Below are 16,823 nucleotides of genomic sequence, written 5' to 3' on the forward strand. Positions count from 1 at the left end.
GATCGCGTTGGAAAGCCAACTAGATGAAGTCAACTAGATTAGAGCGAGATCTAGTCTTACTTGACGAAAAACGCTTGGTAGCTTTACATCATGTCCAAACCTACCATCAGCGTATGGCACGACACTGAGACTAGGAATATCAAAGAAGGTGATTTAGTGCTTCAGGCGCTTCGCAAAAATGTGTTAGATCCAAGAGGAAAGTTTAGACCAAACTGGTCAGGTCCATACATTGTCAAGTCCATTTTATCTAGCAGAGCGGCACAATTAGTAGACATGGATGACAATGATTCTACAATTTAACCACTTTGGATCAACTCAAGAAATTTTATGCTTAATTGCATGGGTTCAAGACCCGTTAGAGCTATGTATGTCCTGATTCCTTTAAATGATACGCAGGCCACCCCTCAAGGGCGCTCGACCACTTTAAAAATAAAAATCCCTTTTTCGTCAACAAAAATACAGCCTACAAAGCAGCAGAATGTGAAAAATCAAGAAAATCGCATAGCAGAAGGCACCGTGCCACGGCTGAACACACCGCGATGTGGCACCAGCACCGTGTCACGGTATTGCCCACCGTCACACGGAAGACATACCATGACACGGTAATCAATTTTGCGAAACTTTGCAGTTTTGCTGATTTTTCTTGTTTTGCGATTATTTCATTCGACAACTATTATTATTTTTCCATTGCGTCCGACTTTATTACTCGGATATAATAAATAATATATATATATATATATATATATATATATATATATATATATATATATGACCAATGAGAACCTCATGAATAACGAGAATTGAGAACCTTTAACAGCCATACAATTAATAGAGAATGAACGGATGAGATCTAATATCTATTCTTGGCGTTGTTGTTCCTAAACCAACTGAATCAGGCTTTCTCTCTCTTCTTCTCAAAGACAAGGTTTGATTTTTCTCTTTCTTCTCGATTAATCTTCATTTTTTCTTGAAAAATTAGACAATTCGTCCCAAAATTTGTTGTAATATGTAATAATTGAACTACAATTTCAATCCTTTTATTTTATGAGATCGAATTTTTTACCATATTATTGTAATTTTCGGGAAAATTATCGCACTTTAAAAGCTTCATTACCTCGATTATAAGCTCGAATTTTTGAGCTGTTGAGGAATCTGATACTGAGTACAATTTACATACTTCTTCAATAATTTGCTAGATTCATTGCTAAATTTCTCAATGACAGGGGTAAGCATTGCAAATTTGGTACAAATAATTTTTAGTGGTTGTTTTATACGACAATCAAATTACATGCATATTATGAGGGAGTATTTGTGAGATTTTCATACTTGAATTTGTCTATTTTTTTACTTTACATTGAATTAATTTTGATGATTCAATTATTGTTGGTTATTTTTTAATGCACACTAACTGTTTGACAAATTGCCTCAATGAATCCTATTATTTTATCAATTTCAAAAATATATATATATATATATATATATATATATATATATATATATATATATATATATATATATATATATATATATATATATATATATATATATGGTCTTTTTATGGATGTGGCGGGTGCAATTTTGTTTCTTGTGGTGACAGGAAATCACATAAAGATGACTGGTTTGAGGTTAATAACAGAATAATCAAAGCCCTCTTCACACTTATGTATATTTTATCTATGTCTTTACATTTTTCTTTAATTTTCAATCAGGTTAGAGCAAATATTTTCCCTCTGTGAGCTTGTTTTGGTGGTTGGTTTAAAGGTTCGCTAGCCTAGGTGCTAATTTAAGCTATTTACTTCTTTCTTCAAGGACAATGTTCTAAAAGTAAATTATATATATTTAAAAGTAAACTAATCCTCTCTTAAAGTAATCATATGCTAGCCTAATTTGGGATGTGAGTTTATTTTAAAAATTGACTACATAAGCTCCCAGCTCTTGTTTTCAAGATTTGGTATGTCTATGACTATAATGCATATGTTGCTAGAGTTTTTACCAAGGTGAAAAGATGTGATGCATAGTCTACTTTTGCCTAGGTAGGTAAAACCTCTTAGTAATCTGATTAAAAATAATGTGGGTGCTTCAATCATGAATGGGAAGGAAGTGGGTCTTGGGGTGGTTGTGCGGGACTCAAATGGCAAGATTTTAAACACTCTAGTAAGGAGAAGAACTAGCATGTGGGAACCAAGTGTTGCTGCTGCTTTGTGTTATGGGGTTGAGAGTGTCATGTAGCTTTGGCTATTGCAGGGTGTGGATGGAGAATGATGCTCTCACTATCATTGAGAAAATTAAGGGGAAAATGTCTGGGTTTAGCTATTTGTTTCTCTTCACTTGTCGTGTTATTTATTCGATGTCTTAAATTGATGATTTTCGATGAAGTCATGTTAAGAGAGTGGGTAATACTTTAGCACATTTAGTTGCTAGATCTTCCCAATGATTGAGTTGGGGCATTTTCTATGTCCAATAATTAAGTTGTTCGATCCTAAGCAAAGCAATCAAGCGCTATATGCTCGAATATAAGTTGTACTCAGCCCTTATCCTAGATGAGTGACCAGGTTTATTGTGAAATAAGAGTGATGATTTGTATAAAATTGAACCTTGCAAAACTTTTTAGCATGTAAAATCCTAATTAAAGACTAAAATTCTGTAGAATTCCCCATTTGTCCGATATCTTTCTCTTCTGTTGGTACAATATTATGACAGAAAATGAAATCTCATGGAGCTTAATTCCTACAAGAATCTCTTCTTCTCTGTCACTGGCTAGGTCACAAGATTGATCTAGAGCACCTTCCCTCGTTTTCTAACAGTTTCAGCACGGATACTTATAGTTTTATGTTTTAACTCTTGTAACAGGAAATCCAAGAAGAAGAGTGAGAAACAACCGGAGAAACAGGTCAATCATTCACAACAAGAAAAGGAAGGGCAGCTGCTGTTCATAATCATTCTGAAAGGGTAAATTTATTAATAATCAAATTCTTCATTACCTACTAGCAATTTTAATAACAACTTCAAAAGATAATAATTTTTCTAGAAAATGCACAAATAGTAGTTATTTTATTCGGAGCAAATTCAGAAAAAACATACCTAATATGACTATTTCTACTTGTTCCAAAAAATAATATCATAGCAAAGAAGATATTGTATCAACCAAAACATGAAAGCTCTGCAGAAGCAGTTCTAAATGCAAGCAAGGTAAGACTATTAGCAAATTTGTGATCCCTTCCTGCAAATATGCAGCACGAATAATAAATATATAACACATTAGCAGTATCAAATATAAAACTCGTCCTCATTAGCATATTGCAGCATTGTATTGAGAAATGATTGGCATTTTAGTTGATTGTTAGCTGATTTATTAGAAATAAGTTGTTGAGATGAGAGTTAAGTTTGTTAGAGAAGCAGGAATTGCCTTACTCAAACAATTATTTAAGAGCTAATTATACTTCTGATGCTAAACCACTTGCTGCATTCTAGATATTTCTAATGAAGCTATTAGATATTGAAAAGAAACTTAAAAATCGATAAGGACTTGTTAAGGTTCCATACGCTTTATTGTATGTCTGTATCCAAACACATCATATTAGCTCAAGTGGTTTTTGGTGTGAAAAAAAAAGTAAATAAAAACGACTCTGTAAGTGAATAAAAAAGTCTTTAAAGTAAACCTATTAGCTTAAGTGGTAGAGCACTATTCAGATGCATAGAGGTGTAGGTTCGATTCCTACATAGGTTATCTTAAAAAGTAATTACAAAACACTCTAAAAATATCTCAAAAGTAGAAAAACTAAAAAAATAAATAAATTAATATATGTCAAAAGTAAATCATAATTACTCTAAAGTAAATAAATAATGTTAAAAAGTAAATCAAAGTATCATTGAAGTTAATTAAATCATCATTAAAGTATATAAATAATAAATTATCTTGAAATGATAAATGACTAAGGATACTTTGTTATAGCACAAACACTACGAGTTATTGACTTTCATATGTTTATAAGATGAGTTAAGTCATAAAAAACAAATATATTGAGTTCGATATGATGTAAAGTTTTTCAAATTAAAAGTAAATAAAAATATATCAAAAATAAACATAAAAAGAATAAGGAAAATTTGTCAGAAACAACCTTTTAAAGTGTCCACTTTACTAAAAACAACCTTTTAAATTTTTTTTTGCAACTTCAGACCACATTATAAATTTTTTTTATCAAAGACAACCAAATGCTACTTTCCGGCGTTGACTCTATTTTTCCCGATGTTGACCATTAGTGTGCAACGCACATGACCTCGTATATTGCTTAATACACCAATTTTCCCTCCAATTCACTCGTACAAAAAGAGGGATGAAAGAGAAGCAGGGGTTTTAATAGGAGTTAATTGGAGGGGAAAAGGGGTGTATTAAGCAATATAGGAGGTCACATGACTCGCACACTCGTGGTCAACATCGGAAAAAATAGAGTCAACGCCGAAAAGTAACATTTGGTTGTATTTGATAAAAAAAATTTATAATGTGGTCTGAAATTGCAAAAAAAAATTTAAAAGGTTGTTTTAAATAAAGTGGACACTTTAAAAGGTTGTTTCTGACAAATTTTCCAAAGAATAAATCAAATAAAACATTACAAATGCTAATCTTCAGATTTCACACATAAAACCTACGCGGGATTCGAACCCACATCTTTTGTGCACTTGCACAATGCTCTACCTATTGAGCTAATAGGCTATTATAGAGTAAGAATAGTTAGTTAGCACTACGATCCATTTTATATAGAATAATCACAAAAGTAAATAAAAAATACTCAAAAGTAAATAAGAAAAAGCTTAATCAAAGAAATACATCTTCTCCTAACCATATTTCCTGCATACCTAATCTACAAGCCACAAGGAGCCTGAACCATGCTACTAGCTGCTGCTGCATCTGTATTATCAGCCTCCCAACTTACTGCTATGCGTTGTACAATAGTCCACATTATCTCCCTCTCCATGGCACCCAATCCCGTATAATCATCACTGTGTACAGGACAAGACCTTAGGAACTCCCCATGGAAAAAAAATTAAGAGCTACACAGACAAAATAAAAACCCTTATTAAATAGGCATATAGTGCATACCAGCAATATTGGTTGAGATTTGAGATGACACTACCACAACCTCCACGATTCAACTCTAGGAATTTGCTAGCAATTCAGCACATTAGATTATATTTCTTACAAAAATTAAATAGAAAAAAAAAAAAAACAAAAAAGAGAAAGAAAAACATCCCAATTTCTATTTGTGGTACCTGACCTTAATGACATCTAAAGCACAATGGTATTATATCAGGGGCAATATCATGCAAAGTAAGATAACAAAAAGAATTGAGCTAGTATATTAAACATTTATAGTAAATTAATATTACTTAAAAGTAAACAGAAAAGTATTTAAAGTAAATAAACCATCTATAAAGTATAAGACAAGTCTGGAATCATCTAAAACTCCCCCAAACCTTATTTGCTTAGATAGTATGATGATCATGGTCCGTACTTTATCAGTAGCTCTTGATGGACATTTACTCTAAATAGTTTTCTATTTACATACGATCAAATACTCAACTCGATAACTACAATCAACTTAAAAGTAAATAATATAAACTCCAAAGTAAATTAAATAACCAAAAATATCATGACCAGGTTTGGATTTAGTTATAAGCTAAAATAACCAATAAAAACATATAGCTCTGAAATTGTTCTAAAATTGTGAAAAGCTTAATTTCCCCAATCAAAATAATAAAACCTTGATTCAAAAATCAAATTAAGTAAAAAACAACAAAAATTCAGCAAACTGCACAACAATATAAATGGATTCAAGTGCAAATAATCTCACAATAATTCACTTACAGAATTATTAATATGAACATACATTAGTATTGTCGAAATTCACTCAAAAAAAAAAAAAAAAAAAAAAAAAGAAAAAACAGCAAATCAAAATCAAAAAATTATCATGGCAGTCCAATCAACAAATCCAAATTCAAACTTCTCTAAATTCTCGCATGATTTACTCAATAATATTAAACTAAATTGAAAAAACCCAAAAAAAAAAAAATCAGATTGATATTATTTCAACTGAAAACCTAGTTACAGAAAATTGATAATAAAATTGAAATTAAATTCTCTACCTTGAACTAAAAAAAAACCCAAGAAAAATCAACAAGAATCGCAACAAAATCTCAGCAAAAATAACTAAAATAGTGTAGACACCCATTTGTGTCTCCCCAAAACCAAACCCGGTGATGAATACTTTTCACGTCGAATCATAATCGAATGAGGTGAAAGTGTGGAAAGTCTAGTGTTGCGGTTAGTTTTTATTTCTCTTCTTTCTCTCTGTTTTCGAAAACCTATTTTATGAAAATAGCCAATCCAGTTTAGTTTGGTCTATGATATGGGTCCAATAATGGTTTAGTTGAATTGGGCTTGAAAAGAGCTTTCCAATGATATATTATAAGCCCAATTCCGATGAATAATGAAGAAGTTATGGACAAAATACTAAACTGGACCCGGTTTGACCTTTATATGCGGCCCAATGATCTAGAGGAGGGCCCATTATGATTTATGATTCCTAATGCAATTAGGATTGATTATAGTTTTCTAGAATCTTCTAGAAGGTTCTTTTGAATCCTAATGTGATTAGCATTGATAATTGAGTTTTTTTAGTTTTATTTAGAATAAAAGAAGTGTTTTAAATAAAATCACAGTTTTACCCCTCGTGCGCTTAACTTTATCAAAAATATGAAAACGTGTGAAAAACTGCCTGCAGCGCCGCACCACAGGCTGTCGCATTCATTATAAATAGGCTCCTTAAACCTCCTTTTTAATTATCAACTCTCATCAAGAAATTCTTGATATTCTCTCTCTCTTTCCAGCCTAGCCTTTTACAAACACAATTCCTCATACATTAGCACTAGACACATCTAGCCAAGTTCGAAGTTGCCTTCGCCCTAGACGTGAAAGGTTGATAATTTCTGAGGGTTTGGTTCCAAATTCCTATTTCAATTATTTAATTTACTTGTTTGATTTTATATTTTCCTTGAAGTTACTAACGCGTGTATTTTGTTATTAGAAAGAGATACGAGGCATTGAAGTAAGTACTTTAATTGTTTTATTGATATAGAAATCATGCTTAGATTATTTTATTGATTCCTAGTATCATGTTTCTAATATCAAGTATGATTATTGTGATGCTTCCTATTTCTTTCCTAATATCATATATCATGTTAGGGCTAAAGCTTTGATCTTTGATATTTAGTGACATGCTAGGGTTTATTATTAATCTTGTTAGTATCATGCCTAGGATTTTGCTATTAATATTATGCTTTAACATGATTATGATAATTATGATGATTATCATGTTCCTTGATATATTATTTATTGTTATTGCTTGATCACGCCTTTTATGCATGTTTAAAGGGAATTTGTAATTGTAATCACACTTAATAAAATAATTAATAATTTTGTTTAGGGCTAATATGATTATAATTCAAGTGATCGCCAATAATAGATTTATTTGTGCATTAATATTCAACCAACATAGATAAACAAGTTTAGGGTTAATCTACTGATTGCATGTTAGTCAGAAAACGCACATGAATACGAGAAGAATAAAGTAGAGGCCTATTTTATTAGGGCAGGTTCAATCTCTTTTAGGTTGGATTTGTACCTTCATCCCCGAACACCAGTCATGGTTCCAGACCTATTGAAGTTGACGATCTCATGGATCGTTAAGGGGTGTAACCTTCACCCTGTGAACGGTTTACGAGTTCCTAAAACTTGTTGGCGACTCTTTTGCTCTAGCTTCCTTCCCTTTGGACGCCACCATGCTTAAGTGTATGATCACAGTGGGGTTCAAGTTTGGGGTAATGCTTGAAATATTCCCTACAAATAGCAATTGCACAAATTGAAAATAATGAAAACCCTAATTTAAGACTCGAAATCATAAAAAACCACACAATTATACAATAATTGAATCAAACACAAGAATATCACAATCAAATAACTTACTTGTTCGGTATCAATTTCCAATGAAAAAAGGCGTAGAAGAAAAGTAAATCCAACGACAGCAAGAGCGCAGAAAAATTCGAAGGAAGAGAGAGAATTAGAGAGAATTTAGAGGAAGAGAGAAAATGAAATGAAGAGAGAGAAAGTAAAAATGAAAATCAGATCAATTGAATATAGTCATTCAAAGCGTGAATTTACCATTTTTCCCTAAATGAGGCAGGTGGAATATGAGCCGTTAGATTGAGTGCGATCAACGGTCCAGATAAGTTCCTAGTTCCTATTATTCACCTTGGTTCTCACATGATCTCAATTATATATATATATCATTGTGAGTTTAATTAAGGCAAAAATAAATATGCTATTATTATTAAATGTCACTACAACTATTGGCATCATACGCCTTATTTAAAATCAAAATTTTAATTATAAAAACAAAGCAATATTGATCTAATCTTTCTTCGCCTTAGGAACTTCTTTCTTCTTTTCAACTAGGTCGCCCTTCACTATTAGTGTATCCTTTGTAGCTCGAACCGTCACGCCTCTAGTAGAACTTTCACCCCTTTCACCTCTTTCATATTTCTTAGGTTGCTTCTCCCTATATACCATCTTATCTTTACCCTTTCCTTATATCCAAATCTTCTTTCTAGGCATGATAGGGGTCTTAAATTCAATTCCTTATGTTCTCGGACCAGGACGATCTTTAGGAGGCGCCTTCTTACTTCCAAGTCGTCCCTTTACATCACCATCGAACTTGCATGATCCAACTCGTTCCCTCCTACTTCGAGGATTCAACCATGCCTTGTATACACTAGATAAGGGTGGAGGAGTTTGATTACTCGCAGAAATGGTCCACATCGGCCTTCAAATCCAATATGTCTCATACTTGTGAACATTACTTTCATACAATGATACTTCATGAGGACTATCATTATAGCTTGGAAATACTTGTTCAAGTCCATATTATCACATCAATCGGGAAGGGCAATAAGAAGTCAATTTTGAAAGACTAGGAACACGACAATACGGAGTATTATTCGTCCCGACCATCCTAGTAAGCCTCCACCAAGGCACCACCCATCGAATGAAAAATTCTCTCTTCACAAAGAACAATTTCCAATCATCATAAGACATATTCGCATAGTAGTTTTTCTTCCTACAAACTAGATCATTGGGACCATATTTTTCAATATCGTTAGGGGGCCTTCAAAAAGTTTCAAGTGTTCCATCAACCAAAAATAAAACGCAGATGGTTAGTATTGCATTAAAATAATAATTATTTTTTATTCAAAGATTAAGAATTTTATTATTTTACCTGCAATAGTACCAGAGAGCCCTTCATGACGGCTTTTCGATCATATTTTGCTTCATCAAGGCCACGCAAAGTTTTTCCAAGGCAAGTTGGCATAGGGGATCTTCCAGATTCAATACTTCAAGCACAAAAACTAGACTACCATGTCCTACTCTACCATTTGCAAATAAAAGCTTGATAAACATGCAAAAAATATAAGCCCTTCTACGGTATACATGATATGATTCTGAAACAAGACGATTAAAATATAAATTTGCAAGCTTTTCTAGATCTACTTCTTTACCACACACAATTTTATTTAAATCCGCGTCTGTCAGATTTAGATGACGCTCAAAATCCTAGTAATAGTACTCACGCAGAGTAGGCATTGCAACAAGAACTCTAGTAGGGAAACCAAAAATAGCACCAAATTCCTCCGGCAGAGGACATATTTCATCATAATCAAACTTGAAACAATGGGTTTCTTGATAGCAATAATCTAAGGCTGCTCTCAGAAAATCATGTTCAATTGCTACATGCCTTAATGCTTATAAACCTCTGACATGGAAATATTCTAGCTCTCTTTTCTCTACATTGGTCAAGGAATACGACCAGTCACGCATTGTATGTCAAAGTTTTGAGACATTATTATTGAAATATGAAATTCAAGCTATTTTATGTTTTGTAATTATACATATCACGAATTAATTGGTCGTAACTTATAGCCAAAAGAGTCCAGAAACGCGAAATTTTTATCCTGTTGTATGCGCAAAAATACCGTGACACGCCATGTACACCTCATCATGATGAAGCATACCGTGTCACGGCAATCAGAACCGTGGCGCGGAAAAATGCACCGTGACACGGTATCCGCCACGTGACACGGTGTTAAACTCGGCACTAGTTTCTTCTCCTTGGCCAATTTTCCCGGATTTTATTTTGCTTTTCTTATCTTCCGTTTTCCTTAACTGCTTCTCCTTCATACTCTTTCGTTGAGTGCTTTATTTCTAATTAAGTTCTCTCTTTATTTAATTTTCATTGTTATTTTATTTATATTTTGGGAAGTTGTAAAACTTGTCCGATTTTATTTTTATTTTTTTGGGAAGTTGTAAAACTTGTCCCATTTTATTTTTATTTTTGGGGAAGTTGTAAAGCTTGTCCCATTTTATTCACTTTTTATTTTTTATTTTTGGGGAAGTTGTAAAACTTGTCCCATTTTATTATTTTTTTTATTTTTTATTTTTGGGGAAGTTGCAAAACTTGTTCAATTTTGTTTTTATTCCTTTTATTTCGGAAGTTGTAAAAACCTTTTTTGTCTTTTTCTGTTTGGGAGAAGGTCGGTACCCTCCACTTATGAAAAGTTACGGATTTTTTTTTGCGTCGTTAATAAATACACAATCAGTCACAAGCACACACTAACATACACACTAAATGAAGAAATAAAATGTCAAATGCATAGTGTGAATAAAACATACGAAGTAAGTCATGATACATAAGTAGTGTCAAGTGTCATCAGCCAAGTACATAATAAAAACCCTCGGTCAAAAATCTCCAGTTCTAAAAGAACTAGGATCAAGGTCCTGCTGAGGCGACTGATAAGGAAATGGCATGCCAAAAAGTCCCTTCATCATCTGAGTACGAGGAGTAGTGTCCTTATTCGTTCCCGCAACTCCTGTAGAAGACAAAGTCAAGGCAGGCCCCGACCAATTGGTAAACTGCATGGGCTAAATCCAAGCCGCAGGCATCGTCGGTGGAGGTATCGTCCCAAACACCAGAACCTAATGTAAGCCCTGATCCACATGAGTAATGACTGGCCTAAGATCAGGATGCGAAGGCTGAAATGGCAGAGAAGCTTGAGGCTGCTGCCACTGGGTCTGAAAATGCTACTGAATCTCAAGGGATCATCTGCGATGACTACGCTCTCCCTCGCCCGAGCCTCGATGCCTCGAACGCGAGCGAGACCTCCGTCGCTCCTGAAAGACAAAAACAGGAAAACATCAGTGGTGTAAGATAAAGCGAAAAAAAAATAAACATGGAAAAGACAGGCGAACATACCTCATAGACATCGTCGAAACTGCTCCGACAACTCGCACCACGTCGCAGCTTGATGATGCAATACTTCAGAGCATCAACAAGCTTCATCATGTCCTTCATGTCCGAATGCGTGACCTGAAAGAAAAGGCATAAAATCAGTAACAAGCAATATTAAGAAAAGTAAAAGTTGCATGAGAAAGCTTACCAGATCGAATTCTTCAAGAATAGACTCCTACGCCTGTCTAAAGCCCTCCGATGCATCATTGATATGCTCCTCGACATACCAATCATCCCCGGGTAACGGATGGACTGGGACGAGATCTCAACTCTCCCCCTACGACGAGCAGTCACTTAAAATGTGATCGAATAAACAAGTTATTCGATGGTTTAAACGGGGACTACAACAAAAACATTCTCAAAAGTCAAACCTCAGGATGACGTGGTGGAGGGGCCAAGTAAGGAAGCAGGTCCTGAGAGTAATCAGCATCCAAACGCACGAGCTCTCTCTAAAAAATATGAAAACGCTCTCCGCTCACAAACAACTCCAACGAACGCGAGTTTATCATTGATGTAGATGGAGGCACCGACACTACAAAAAGTTCAACACTGTGCTGACGAACCACTCGCTCACCAAGGTACCAAACAGGACGCGAAGGTACCAAAGAAGACAGTACGGTGCATCGAGAGATCCAAGGCCTTTGGAAGATCATCCAGGTTAACCCAAGGACGGTACTGAATCTCGACTGGAACCTGAAAAGGAAGAAAGAATATAGTGAATACCGAGAAGCAACATCGTAATGAGGAGGATACACTGTAAATTCGATTCTTACGCCAATAGTAGAGGTTCCCCAACGCAGTAACCCTCAAAGACTTGACACTAACTCCACTCGAGACTCGCCTCGCTCGCTCCAACTAGCACCAATAGGAAAGCCACGGCCACTCCCTGACACCGTCGAGGGGCTAACCCCGGAAAGTACTCAAAGAACCACAATTGCAACAAGAATAATTTGTAAATTCATGAGCCAAAGGAGTAAGAGGAAAACACGAGGAAAAAGGATCGTCACCTCTACCACCCTCTAAAGACCGTAGACGGTAACAGGAGACTAATCGTTCAGCTGCCGAGAGCCATGACGCAGCGACGAAAGTAGATCAACATAACCTAGACTAGCCCAGCTAAAGGAGCCAATCTCATCAATCCTAGCCAGAGATGGAAAGTAATAGAGGAGTACGCGAGAAATCCTATCATGAGAAAGAGTACCAGAAATGAGGATCAAGATAAAAAATCCGTACCCACTGCTCGGGTGTCGTCTCAGCAATGTCAAAGCCTTGAGCAAGAATAGATGCCAGCTCTCTCCGCCCACTCCAGGAACCACCCCGAGGCATCGAATGAGTCCTGATATGGTGAACAATAGGACCTAGAAAACCCGCTACATCACTAGACCCCCAAGTGAGGTCAAGTATCTGCTAAACGCGTCGAGCGGTAAAACGCAGGTCGCTAATCATGCTGAAGTCAAGAGGGGTCATTGTCATCTCCCCCCAAAAGAAGTGGAAGGTGTTGGTACTATCCCAGAAGTACTCCAACAAGGCTCGAACAACGGTTAAACCGCAGCCTCAAGGGCTGCGAAATCCAGCAACTGCTGAGTAGAAATCACCTAAACCTGTGGACTCCCACAAGGCGTTGGTAGCGAGATCCCCTGTGATGCGACTGTATAGTTGGGGAATCAAATCTCCAGCTCCCAAACCATGATGGCGAAATACACCATCAACTAATCCAGCAAGTGGACGGGGAGAAATGTGGTTTTCACGATCGAAAACCAATTCGTCCATTGTCTACGTCGATGGATTCCATATACTCTTACTTGTGGTAGGTCGGGGCTCGGGCTCCAAAGTCTTGTCCTCATCCTTAGGAACAGAGGGAGTATCCTCTCTCAAGGCCTGACGCCGGCCACGAGTAGAAACATCTCGATCTCGTCGTTTAGGCATACTATTGTGTTAAAAAAAGATAAAAATCTGAATACTTAGCATCATTTCCTAAGTTATTTAGTTATTTATTCAAAATAGCTTAAGGACTACCTTAAGTTGCATTTCCCGCTATACGCTAAATTTTTACCTTAAGGCTAAAAATTAGCAAAATAATGGAATCATCTCTAGTACTTAGTTTCTCCATGGCAAACTAATACTATAGTTCTCCTAGCCGCATGATACTATGTTCTCCATGACAATGTAGTACACATGCAAAACAGAGCATGTTTCAAAATTGCACAAGAACAACAGATCTGTACATCAAAGCATATTTTACAAGATCTACAGCAATTACATTATCATTTCAAGTGCAAAAACAACAAGAATGACATGAAGAACACCATTCACGTACAAGTAGTACCCAAAAATGGTGATTTGCTCATTTCTTCACCAAATCATGCAAAGTTGGATTGATTATTGTCTTCTAAAAGGTTCTAATTTATCCTATTTGAAAAGATAATGATTAAGAATTCTACATCGGATAAAACAAGTGTTTTTAATAGATTTAAATCCGATTTAATAAAGATAAGTACGGATATTCGACTAACCCAATTTGATTGGAAGTCGGATTCCGTACGAAATCTTATCATACAGAAATTTGATTGGAACCATGCTAGGGAAAAAGCTTTGATTTTTATTGATTAGTGACATGCTAAGATTGTTATTAATCATGTTAGTATCATGCCTAGGATCTTGCTAAGAATATTATGCTTTGAGAATATTATTATTATGATGATGATTTATTGTGTCAATATTATTATGATTACGCCCTCTCTTGCATGTTTAAAGGAAATTTGTACTTGAAATAATGCTTACTAAGATAATTAATAATTTTATTTTAGGCTAATATGATTTTAATTCAAGTGATCGCCATTAATAGATTTATGGTGCATTAATAATCAACCAACATAGATTAAATATACTTAGGATTAATTTATTGATTGTATGTTGATCGGAAAGCGCACATGAATATGAGAAGAATAAAGTAGAGGCCTATTTAGGGCGGGTTCAATCTCTTTTAGGTTGGATTCGTACCGTCATCCCCGAATATCCAGTCATGGTTCCGGACAACTATGGAGTTAGCGATATCTGTGATCGTGAATGAGGTGTAACCTTTACACCTGTTGATGGTTTACAAGTTTCTAAAACTTGTTGGCGACTCTTTTGCTCTAGCTTTCTTCCCTTTGGACGCCACCATGCTAAAATGCATGATCATAATGGGGCTCAAAGTTGATATTTGAAATATTCCCTACAATCGTCATTCCAAAAAATTTCACCATCAGAATCATAAAGAGATGGGAAATTTTTCTCCTCTATTATACTTTCATTTGATGGAGGGTAAATATCATGAGTCAAATTAGCGCTTTCCTCCACTGAAATACAATCCTCAAAACCAATATCATAATCGTCATGTATCACCTGTTGGTTAGTATACTGTTGCATATTGTTGCACAACAAGTAATTCAATAGATTTTGAAATACGTTGAAAATCATGCATCAATTCGTTAAGTTCTGCATGATGATTAACGATAAACTTATTAATCATATTAAAAAGTTCCCTACACTCCTATGAATTGGGTTGAGTATAATTATCCACTTGGGGTTGGTAAGAAGAATTAAAATCATGCATATAAGACTCACTAGGGTAATAAGAATTTTCATAGGAATTCATGCATATATTTTGTAAATTTTGATAATCATATGATGCATCAAACATAGAAACATTAGCATTACAATATTCAGAATTATAATCATATACATTGCCCCTGATAATTTAATCATACCACTCCATGACAACACAATAAGAGTAAAACAAAAAGGAAGTATATACAAAATAAAAAAAAGTATATACAAGTATAATTAAACCAAAAATAAAAGTCAAATCAAATTAAACCGTCTCCTCGGCAACGACGCCAAAATTTGATAGGTTGTCGTACACCTGTCAAAAATAAATTCCTAACGAAACCAACTAACAATGTAGTAGGGTAAGTACGGTCGAATCCACATAGAGATGGCTATTCAATCTAGCTTTCAAGGAATGGTGAAACTAAACTATTTCACGAAATTGGGATTAAAAAGTAGTCTAAATAAAAATAGGAATAAAACAATTAATAAAAAGACCTAGGGTTCTAATTCTAAATCTATCAAAAATCAATAACAATTCAATCAACCAATTATCTAGAGCAATGGCTAAGCCTACGGTCGGGTCTTAACGCTCACAATTCAACATATGTAGTTCGGTCGCTAACATAATCAAAATTGCTTATTGTAGGTATGCCTCTAAAAGTAAGATCTTTCGGTTCAAATTCTTATTAATAATAATTAATTAAACAATTGATCAGGTTGCAAGATTAACAATAAAACACTATCAATTAGATAAATCGATAATTAAAATATCAACAACATTAATCAAGATTCATAGTATAAACATGGATTCCCAAACCCTAGAAATAAACTACTCTAGCATGAAATAAATAATAAAATCTAGATCTAAGGAATAAAACGTAATTAAAAGAGAGAAACAAATTACCTTAGAATTAAAGTAGAAAATTCAGGGACAAATCCATGGAGGAATCCATGATATGGAGTTGTCCATGAAAAACTAGGGTTAGAGAGAAAACTTAAATGAACATAAAATAATAAAAGGTATAAGGGAAAATAATAATCCCTTGGAGTATTTATATTATCCTAAAACTAATCTAAAAATAAATAATTAAAATAAGATAAAAAAAATTAAAATAACAAAGGTCGTCTAATGATTGGTCAATTGAAAGAGTCACAAATGATATAGGTTGTCGTGGTGTTGCGGAGACACAACCATCGCCCGATGGGTAGTTACTGGTCGAGGGCTGTGAGGAAGATGAAGCTCGGCCATCGCCCGATGGTTTTCCAGCAGCTAGATCAGTCTCGAAGGCTCGTGCGAGCGGCTTGGCCATCGCTTGATGGCTGGGTGCTAGGATGGCAGCTTCACGGGGTCGATTTTGAAGGCCTGTATCTCGTGTTCTAGGAACCGTATAGGGGCTTTCAACCTATCAATGGAATGATCTTCAAGTCTAATTTCAAACGCAATTTGAATCGCTTCATTCCAATATTTAGAACTCAAGTTATGATCAAAAGAGTGACCAAAGATCTATTTTGACACTTCGTAAACCTTCGTTTTCCTTCGTTTCTAACTCAAATTCATTTCCAGAAGTTGCATAGCGATCGTTGTGGATGTTATAATCATCCCTCATGCATATAATCTCAACCTAAGCTTCTACATACACATTATCTTTCATTGAGTGACCTCGATTCATCGACTTTACATCCTTTTATTGTCCGATTCTTCTAAAACTACTTCGAAAGCGTCCAAATAGTTATGAAAGTTACCTAAAACATAAAGATATATAACACAAACGAAGCGTAACAGAGAACAAAATGGACAAATTATGCATTTGCAAGCTACAAAGCGACAAAAAGACC

The 16,823-nt window shown here is 34.9% G+C and overlaps 1 long non-coding RNA gene across 1 annotated transcript; it reads left to right on the forward strand.

Moving 5' to 3' along the window:
• Positions 1 to 794: 794 nt before the first annotated feature.
• LOC145580245 (uncharacterized) lies at positions 795 to 7,108 on the forward strand. The gene is made up of 3 exons (XR_014099348.1): positions 795 to 925; positions 2,851 to 2,949; positions 7,083 to 7,108. It is a non-coding gene; the product is annotated as an uncharacterized LOC145580245 (long non-coding RNA).
• The last annotated feature ends 9,715 nt before the right edge of the window (positions 7,109 to 16,823 follow it).

This window comes from Chenopodium album, chromosome 14 (assembly GCF_948465745.1).
Source record: "Chenopodium album chromosome 14, dcCheAlbu1.1, whole genome shotgun sequence".
Lineage (NCBI taxonomy): Eukaryota > Viridiplantae > Streptophyta > Magnoliopsida > Caryophyllales > Amaranthaceae > Chenopodium > Chenopodium album.